The sequence below is a fragment of the Gossypium hirsutum genome, chromosome D10 (genome assembly GCF_007990345.1).
Source record: "Gossypium hirsutum isolate 1008001.06 chromosome D10, Gossypium_hirsutum_v2.1, whole genome shotgun sequence".
Classification (NCBI taxonomy): domain Eukaryota; kingdom Viridiplantae; phylum Streptophyta; class Magnoliopsida; order Malvales; family Malvaceae; genus Gossypium; species Gossypium hirsutum.
In genome coordinates this window covers 28,980,297-28,991,008 of record NC_053446.1, presented here as the reverse complement: position 1 = coordinate 28,991,008, position 10,712 = coordinate 28,980,297, and positions in this window count along the sequence as shown.

Sequence of the window (10,712 nt, the reverse complement as noted above, 5' to 3'; positions counted from 1 at the left end):
AATTTAAAAAGTAAATTTTTTCACATCATCTGGACAAATATATGTCAAGATTCATTCCAGTTGTGTTTTTTTTTGTAATTTTATATATTTAATTTTTATAAAATATAAATTTATTATTATTTTAAAAATATACAAAATATATATTTATAAAAATATATACAATTAAAAATATATAAAAAAGCCTATAATATTTTGAAAAACATATACAAAATTATAATATAATATATATAAATTTATAAAAAGTGCAAATTTATCAATTTATAAAAATATATAAATATATAAAAGAACTAAAAAGCATGTCTAAAATAAATCTAGACAATTTATTGTCTATATACAATTGAATCTGGACAACCATCTATCTAGGTTCATTTAATGACGTAAATTTTTTATTAATTTATATATTTTAAAATTTTCAATTAAAAATTAATAATAACAATATAAATAAACTGATATTTATAAAAGAATTAAAATGTAAAAAATAAAATATCAAGAATGAATGTGGACATTTATTTGACCAAATTCATTCTTGATGTGAAAATTTATATTTTTAATTAATTTATATATTTATAATTTTTATTTATATTTGCAATGTGACATATTGAGAACATAAAATGTGTCACCGTTAGATTGACTATCAGTTCCCTGTCAGCACAAACGATATTAGTGCAAATGTACCAACGTAATTGGTAAATACAAATTTAAATACTCAAAAAATATCAAATACTGATTAAGTACAAAATATATATTATCATTTTTATTGCACAAATTAGTTAAATTAGATTAAAAAAATAGCTAAAATTTTGGATTATACAATGACTTTAAAATTAGATTTTCTTAAAAAATTAAACCTATAAATTAACCCCAAAAATCTGGTTTTAAACTATTTTTTCAAAATTTGGCTCTCTGTCTTCTATCAATTCTAGTTAGTTTGTCAAAAAAATTTTATTCAACTCTGATAGTTTCATATTTACCATTGAAATCTTTTTTTTTCTTTTGGTCAGATATCCAATCTAATTTTTAATCACGATATATTTGCAATAAGACTCTCGTCATGGGTTAATTGCATCAAATGACCTCAAACTATGACAAAAAATTTAAATGGGTTTCCCAAATTTAAAACTTTTTAATTGAGTCCTCAAAGTATCATTTTTTTATCAATAAAGTCCTTTTGTTTGTCTAATCGACAATTTAGGTGCTAAAGGCCAACTCTATTATGACTTGGAGCATATTTAAAACAAATAAATCAAATTATAAACATGTGTGTACCTACTAGATGAACAATTTAAACTTAAAGTGTAAAAAAAAAAACCTTACTATCTTTTAATGACATCGTTTGTTTTTAACCTGTCAAATCCAAGTTGTTCATATGTAGCTACACATATGCTTACAATTTGATCAACATATTTTAAATATGCTTTACATTATATCCAAACTACATTTAATGCTTAAATTTATGGTTAGATTGACGAAGGACATAATTAGTATGATATTGATACTTTGAGGACTCAATTATATTGCTTTGAAGTTACAGGCCAATTTAGAATCTACACAATAGTTTGTAGACATTTGATGAATCAACCCCTCAGCCTTTATATTTAATAAAGCTTATTCAAATCAATGAATTTGTTCAATTTTGATGAAATTATCTTTAATCTATAAGAGTTTATATGAATCCAAAGAATTTGAAAATTAATCGAACTCATTCTTAATTAAAGTAATTTGCCTTAAACTTTAATAATTTGAATGCATTTCAATCAAATTAGATAATCTGATACGTGATCATCTAAACCCAAACAAAGAACTTTCAAGCAAAAATTTTAACAAAGGAAATAACAAATTAAGGAAATGATTATAGTAAGATTTTCTTTCAATGAGGATGCTAGGGATTATAGAATTTAGCCTTTTATATTGTTGTTATGGAACTAAGGATATAATGATCAATGATGATTCCGATAGTTGATGAAAGTGGTTCCAAGGGTCTAAGAGGAATAGGATAGAAGATTCTAAAGTTGTTTTAGTAGAGTTTCAACGTATAGAAAGTGCCTTAAGAGAATATGGTCAACGAGGAAGGTTTATATGCCTCGAAACAGATCCCTTCTAACAGGTGTCTTACTAGGCAGAGTAACCAATTTATTCATGGTGGGCTTCCAACACTTGGATGTGATTGGAAGGCTTGTTGTCTTATTATCAGGTCTCAAGGTAGTACTAATGTGACAATCCGGGTATGAAGTGTCATAACTAGACTAGGTTTTTAAACATACTTAAGACTCACCAATTTAAAATCAGACTGTAATACTTATTTATATGAACTTACAACAGAGTCTAATTTTTTATACAATGTTTATTGTTTGAACTTAGTGAGCTTTTACATTTTACGATAATAGACCCCGCCCCTTATGGGTTTTAAATAGAAAGAACTAAACACAGATAACTCTCTACTAATACGAGTAAGTTCTCTTAAAATCATCATAGTGGGCTCTGATTTATTCCTAATCCTATCCATTTGATGATAGATCGTTAAGAGAATTACCCCTGGGCAATCCTATCAACCCACGATTAGTCTTGACGGTTCCTCAGCCGTTTCACCATCTTCGCAGACTTTGTCCTTCGTTTACTTGTATTCTTCTTTCCATTTATTCCTAATGTAGAAATCTTCTTTCCACCATGTCCTTATAAGGTAGTTCTACGATCTACCCTTCTAATGGTGTAACATCTCGGAGTTTGGGGTTAGAAGTTTTGAGGTAGTATTTAGGGTCAATGAGTAGGTTGAGCAATTGTGTTTAGTTACACATTTTAATGTTAGAATGAGCTTGCTGGTTCGGTGGTAGAATGTGTTGTTAGTTTGCCGTGGTCTTGTGTCTAAATGTTGATGTAAGAAAAGAGGAAGTTTTCTTTTAATATTTTTCTTTTTAAGTTAACTTAACTTCATTTAATTATTTTTTAAATTTTTTTATTTGAAAGATGGATTTATGTAAAATCTTCTTCACACGTTCCTCTTTTCTCTATTCCTTTCTCATGTCAGTCTTTCTCCTTCTTCCTTTGTTCTTTTTGTTTTTATTTTTTTCTTTTTGGTTGGCGTATTAAATTGGTGGGGGTCTTTGCATTAATTCTTGTTCGGTAATAAAGATTTGAGTTTGGCTTTCCAATAGAGTAATTGTGTGATTAGTTTGTATAAGTGCCGAATCTTGTAAGTGCCTTTGATTTTTTAAATTAGTTTCTTGATTCTTTGTTGTTGTTGATAAAGATTTTGAAATGGTTGTGTGTTTTTGAAATTTAGTATCAGATTGGTTAAGTCTAGTCGAATCGACTGATTTTTGGTGTTGGAATCACATTCTAAGATGTGTTTCTGAACCCTTAGTAATTAGGGATTGCTTTGCTGATGCATATTCACGATTTTGGTCTATTTCGATGTGGTTTTGTGACCACAAAGGCGGCCACACGGTCGTGTGACATTGAGAATTAGGGTTTCCGGTGATTTTTGGTGCCATATGATCATGTGCCTGATATTGGGGGATTTTTATCATTTTGCACACGAGCAGATGCCTTGGGCAAACGGTCGTGTCCCTTATCCACAAAGACGTATGAGATTCCACACGGCCAAGTCTGCTCTACACCTTATTTTGATAATTTTAAACTGTGAGTTAGACGGGTTGCTCACACTGCCATGTAACTCGGTCACATGGGCATGTGTCTCCTCCACACAGGCATGTGCATCTTGCACACAAGCATGTAGACCACCACACGGGCGTGTAGACCTCCACACAGCTAGGGCACATAGTCGTATGGCCCTGTTTCGTAGATTTTTATTCTGTGTCATATTTTGACCCGCCTTAATTCCTATGTAGTCCAACATTCGTTGAGGCCTTTGTAAATGTGTTGGAACTCTATTTTCTACTTAGATTTGAGTTTGTGTTTGCAATTACAGGGTTTAAGTTATTTGTTTCTTCATGTGTTTAGATGATGTGATAAATGAGTTGAGGTATTTTGTTGTCGTTACTTAATAATTATAAAATAAGTAAAACCAATTCTAAAATTGACAAACTAAATATGAGTTTCTATATCTGTGAGACTATTAGTGGTTCCTGTGCATTCATACATTTATATAAAATTTAGGGTTTTGGTTGCGAAGAGAAGGAAGACTGATTTGGGCAGTTTTAACTGCAATATTTTTGTATAACAGTTTACCGTACTATACTAACCATATACCAGCTCGGCTACATAGTTACACTCGAGTGGCTTAGTTCCACTATACGTGGTGTGAAGGGTGGACGCGCCTTCTGTACATGGTGGACGCGCCTTCTGTAGCCCTTGTGTGGTGTGCAAGGTGGACGAAGAGGTGTTAAACTAGTTGGGTGGATTTTTAATCTATGGCATATATCTCATATATGGTATGGGTTTATCTATCTGATGGTTGGGATAGTTACAAATTAATGTGAATAGTCTGACGTGTAAAATATACCATTATGGTATGTGTGTATGATTATTGGAAATTACTTGTAAGATTGAGTACTGATACTTTTTGTTCGTTCATTTTTTGTGTGCACATATCAAATATTTGTTTTGATACTCTGTCTATTGCTTTTGTTTATAATTTTGGACTCACACTGAGCTCGTGTAGCTCATCCTTTAGTTTCCTCTCTTTCAGGTAAATTCTGTGTTAGAAGTTGGACTCTGTAGCCAAAGGTCTTAGAAAGTTTTGTTTCATTCGGTTTAGTTAAAACTTTCATAAGATTATAAGGTTGGTTTTAAGATTATTTGTAAAGTGATTATATAAATTGTGGTATGGGTTAAGGTTTGAACTTTTCGTTAAACTATGTGATTTCGATTTTGGATAACATATTTTTCGCACAATTTCTAATTTGAAATTCCGTGATGCATTTGGCAACATTGATGCATTTTTGAGACTGTACAAAAATAAATTTGAAATTGTTTATTCCTAAATGTTTTAACGCCACTTGATTACGATTTTGAACCATAAATTTGTTAAACGATTTAGTAAAATTTTAGCAAATTGTATTCGAAATGAGTTTTAAACAATTCTTTTTCTAAATTACTTTTGGATCATTTCGGTGGTCAATGTAACCTCTGAGATTTGGTCGGAACTTCTGGGTCGAGTTTTGGGGTGTTACAAATGGCCCTTAGGTATCTCCCCCTTGGCGTTTATTCTAAATATGTTCAGTCCATGGCAGACTCCTTCTCTTACCCTAGTCCCGAAAGACTTCCTGCCATCCCATCTTTTGGGATATCTACTAAGATTCCTTATCACTCTGGTGGATTACGTCCTACTTGGGACAAATAACGGTTGGATTACTTCTTTGTAATCCACCTTGTTCCGGATACCATGCTCGTAAGAGTGACATATGCATTTGTTATGGATCTTTTTGACCTTTAGTACTCAACAGACTATCGTTGAAGTGGTTACATGTATCCATGATTTCTCCCTTACATTGGTTCCCTACGGAACTAGCCATTTGGCTGGTACTTTCTTAATAGTTTCCCCTTTGAAGAGGTATAGTCTTGATAGACATATTTGTCACCCGACATATCCTTCTTGTCAATGGGTTTTGACTAACCCCTCTTTTTCTTATAGACCAACCTGCGTACTTTGTGTTACATCTCTAGCTTATAAGGTTTCTCCAGACACCCTCTAGTGTTTCTTACTAGTGGATTAATCTACCGTAATTTGGCTCTTTATTAACCTTAAGAAGCTTATTACCAAACAATTAAGTGTCTTTTATATGTTTTTGTTGGTTTTTAGCTTTGTTGTTAATAATTTTTTTATTAGTTTTAAGTCATTTTTGAGACCCAAATTGGCCAATCATGCCATGGGGAACCTAACATGTTGATTGAGTATTCTAAGGAGTCGACGGTGGACCGAATCTGAAGAAAACATCACCTAGAAGGGGTATATCGCGATATCAAAGCATGGAAGTCGTAATACCCCTAACAATGTTGAAATGAGGAGAACAAAGGCCATCACCATGGTATCACAATACCAGACCATGGGTATTTCGATACCGAGACCACCAGGACTCCCAATCTCAAGACTGTTGTAGGTATTGCGATACCCAAGCCTGGGTACCATGATATCGTTGCTTGATGAGTGAAAAAATTATAGGGGCAATTTTGTGTCCAAACAACCTTATGTTTTCTTTTTACTTAAGGGTAAAATCGTCATTGTTAGGTTCAATGTTAATAGGCTATAAATACAATTATATAAGCCTTTCATTTCATATTCTTTGGTGGCTAAATAGTTTCTTTAGGGTTTATATTTTTTAGGTTAGGTTCTCTTTCTCTTTCCCTTTTCCTTTTCTTTTCTTTTTCTTTTCAGTTTTAGTTTAGGTTTTCTCTTCTCTTTTTAGAGTAGATTTTTCTTTTGTAGTTCACTTTTTTTCTGTCTTATAAAAGACTTTGCAAATGAAGATGAATGAAGCTTTTGGGTGCCATTGGTTCCATACCTAAACCAACATTTATTATCCTTATCTCTATATTATGCTTATTAACTGTTTGATGAAATGTTTGTTTGGACGTTAAGCTTTACCATGTGCTAAATTTGTTGGATGGTTGTTTGTTAGCTTAAGTTGATGTCAATTCTTGATTGGTTGGTTGTTCTATTATATCGAAATGCTTAATACACTAGAATTGACGCCTCTAGCGAAAAACCTAGATAACCAAGACCGAGGGGAGAGTTTCTCCTTAGATAGTTCAATATAATTATGTCGAGTAGTGAGACCAAGAGGTAATTTATATGCCTAGGTGAGACTGAGAGGTAATATTAGGTGGTATCCTTTAGTTTAGGATGAGACCGGGAGGAGATTCCTAGCTAAGAGTAACAACCAATATAATCGGTACAGATTTATTAGCTTATTTAATGATTAACTAATCAATTGACCACCATTTAATAATTTACATTATCTAAAACATTAGGAAAAAGTTTAGCTTAGTCAGTTTAATTAATAGTTTAATTTTAGTTTATAAGCAATTTTGTTTGGACTTGCACTAATAATTTCTGACTCGATTAAATTGGTAATTGTTTAACTTATAATTAACTTGATAAACACATTTACCAACTAGGAAATCCTTTGGGTTCGACCCCTTTGAATACTTTGTGCTCCATCGAAACTACAAATATTACAACTGACACTGTATGCTTGCAATTAAAAACCTATTCTTTTAAATTATTTTATAAAATCAATTGTTTTCTCGAGCACAAGCGCGTGCGGGTCACGAATCTTTATCTACGATCCTTATTTAAACCATCTTTCATTCGTCTGTACACCAGGTACCACTAGTGTATCAACTCGTAAGACTACTTCTTGCTCGATTACCATTCATATGCCTTACTGGCTTTCACACCTACTATTTTAGCAGTCTTTTCCCACTTCCGTTAAGTTTCCTATTCATTGGTGGATTCTTTTGACCTGCTGGCCAACTATTTCATCCCATACTTCCATTATCCTTGTAACCTTTCTTCCTTGTTTGCAAAACTTCCCCAAAATACCATCCTGGTTGACCACCTATTTTTATTGTCCCAACAGACTACCCTGTATTTAGTGTGTAACATCCCTACCTTTTTTTACAAAAAAAGAGAAGAAGAATATTTATGGTAGAAGTCATTGAATAAGTGATCTATAAATAAATAGTAGTATAAAAAATTCTGATCATTTTTAGAGAAAATTGTCAAACATGAAAACACAGAGGATTATTAGTAGGAGCATGTGATTAAGTTAAAAATCCGGTATCAAGTTCAAGGATTAAATTGAATAAGTTAGAAAAGTATAGAGACTAAAGTGCAATTATCCTATTTTTATTTTTATGGAAATGACTTAATGGTAATTTTACCATTACTTAAAAAATCAATGGTTTCATGATGACTTTTAAATGATTTTTTATTAAGTAATAATAGTTTAATAAGTAATAATATTTTATTAATTATTATTATAATATATAAAAAAATGAGAAAGATGTTCATCTTTCTCATCTTTCTTTCTTTTTCATGTAAAAAGAAGGGGGGAAAGAAAAAAATTGCTTCCATTATTTTTCTTCAAATTCAAGTATAAGGTATGCTTTTTCTTCAAAAAATTTTTTAGATTTTAAATCTTTGAAGCCTGCTTTACATATATATACCAATAGCTTTTTTTATCTTATCAAGTATTTTAAAAGTTGGAATTAAAGAACATTGATGGAAGCTTAGAAAACTGAACTGAAGTAGGTATATTTTTGGAGAGGAAATGATTAGAAGATGAATTCTAGCTTGTTAGAAGTGTGAAAAAGAAATAAAAATGGATGAAAAGTTTACTTGGTATATTTGGCCATGTTAAAGGGGAAGTATAGAACATGGGCCAATTTGTGTAATACTGGTGCTAAACGATAGCTTGTGAAGCAGTGAGTACTTTGGTGAAGACAGAATTGAAAACGGATAATCGAGTCGAAAGATATGCGAATTTCAGACTAGGAAACTTAAGTTGCTAACTTCATTAACCATGCATATTTAAGTTTGTTTTTATTAATTTTAGAATTAGAATGGATAAATGACATTGTTTCGTATTGAACTGCTCCTATTGTAGCTAAAAACGAAGTGAGTATCTAGAAGCAGAAAGGCAAAAAGAAGTAGTAAAGCGATTGAAACTTCGGTTTATGCTAATATCTTAAATTCATTACATAAAGCTTTAAAATATCTAGTTTACTATGACTAGTTATATTGATTTTATTTTATTTTATTTTATGAGCTTTGGATGAGTTTGAATGATTTAGTTACTATTTATAAAATTATATTTCGAGATGAATACTATGTTTTTTATATGATTAAATTAGAAATTCATGGTTATGATTTGATTTGAGTATTATGATTTTAGATGATTGATTAAGAAAATGATTAATATGTTTTGAATTGAAAGCCTAATTTTACATTAGGCGATATGTGATTTGAACATGAAACGGAATTGAAATGAGAATTATATGAAAATGGAATTGAAATGGATCATGAAATTTGATTTTTACCCCATTTCACTTAGTTAGACTAAATCGAATATAGTTGGCATGCCATAGAATCTTTATATCAGAGAATTTAGATCTCTCCAATTCCTAGAGGTTTGAGGGAGAAAAGGCCAAGTTGGTGAGTTGTTATTATTGTTCACCCCTATTCCTAGAGGGTCGTGGGCAGTCCCAATTCCCAGAGGGTCGTGGACTACTCTTATGGTCATTGTTGCTGAACAACTCGGGGTGGCGGATTTGTGTATCTAGTTATGAGTCTAATCTTTAGTACGAGGTCTAAATTGAAAGAAAAGCAAAAAAAAACTTGAATTTATTTGAATTTCCATATTGTGCAAATTAAATTAATTACGCGATTTTGAATTTAATTAAAAAACTTATTTTCTTTATTTGATTTGTCAATATCAAAATATTAAAGCTTATTAATATTATAATTTTATTTTATTGTGATGTTATTAATTATATTTTTAATCATTTTTAATTTATTTCTATCATTTAATTTATGTTCAATACTTCTGTTAATGATTTATATGATATTAGCACCACTGTGCATAAAAATTACTCAGCGTACGGTTTGTCTATTTTTCCGTGCGCAAGTAGTTAGATTCAATAGGTTGTTCCAACAACATCCGAAGAACCAAAGATCAGCTCAAACAATGTTGGTGAAAAGTTTACTTTATAGTTGATATAAATACCATGTACCTAGGCATGTATATATATAATACTATGTCATAAACTAAATTTAAATATTTTTGTTATATTTTCTTTGCTAGTACTTTATAACTAATGTTTTGGATGAAATAGTAAAGCATGGAAATCTATTTTATTGGTATGTTTTGAGAAATCGAAGTGTGGGAAATTGATTTGGGAGATGATTTGAATGTGATTATATTGTGAAATCTAAATTTTTGCAAGGGTTTACGTAAAATAGGAAGAAATGCTGTCAAATTTTTTATAAAATAATTTTACCACTACATTTCCTTTTCAAAAACAAAAAAAAGATAGAAAAGTAAGGTTCTTTGGCAACAAAAAAGATAGTGTCCCCACAGACTCTACAAATTGCCATAGTTGAGCTATGGTCTTACTCATCAAGTTCCATATTTAATATCCTGGAGGGCTCCATTGATTGTCATAATTGAGCTATGGTCTTACACGTCATAAATTGTCATGCTTATTGCCCCAGTGGATTACCCCGTGTTTAATGTCCCAGTGGACTAGCCCTTGTTTAAATGTATCGACGGATCATCTATGATGATGTAGCCTTTTTCAGCTATGGTCTTACACAATATAACCTTGTGTTTACCGCCCCGACAAATTATGAAAGGATGTCATAGCATCTTACAGCCATGGTTTTAGTCATATTTACTTTCTGGCGCGCTTTCATATGATGTCATAGCATCTTTTATCTATAGTCTTACTCATCTCTATCATGATGTCATATCATCTTTCAGCTATGGTCTTACTCATTTTTATCATGATGTCATAGCATCTTTTTCAGCTATGGTCTTACTCACTTTTATCATGATGCCATAACATCTTTCAACTATGGTCTTACTTATTTTTATCATGATGCCATAGCATCTTTCAGCTATGGTCTTACTCATTTTTAGGTGTATAGCCTTAGATCGGACCCATGGCCTAGACATGATCTTTCTTGTTTACTCTTCCCATTACAATCCATCCATTCTTCCCTTCGTCATCCTATACATTGATGCTTGAAC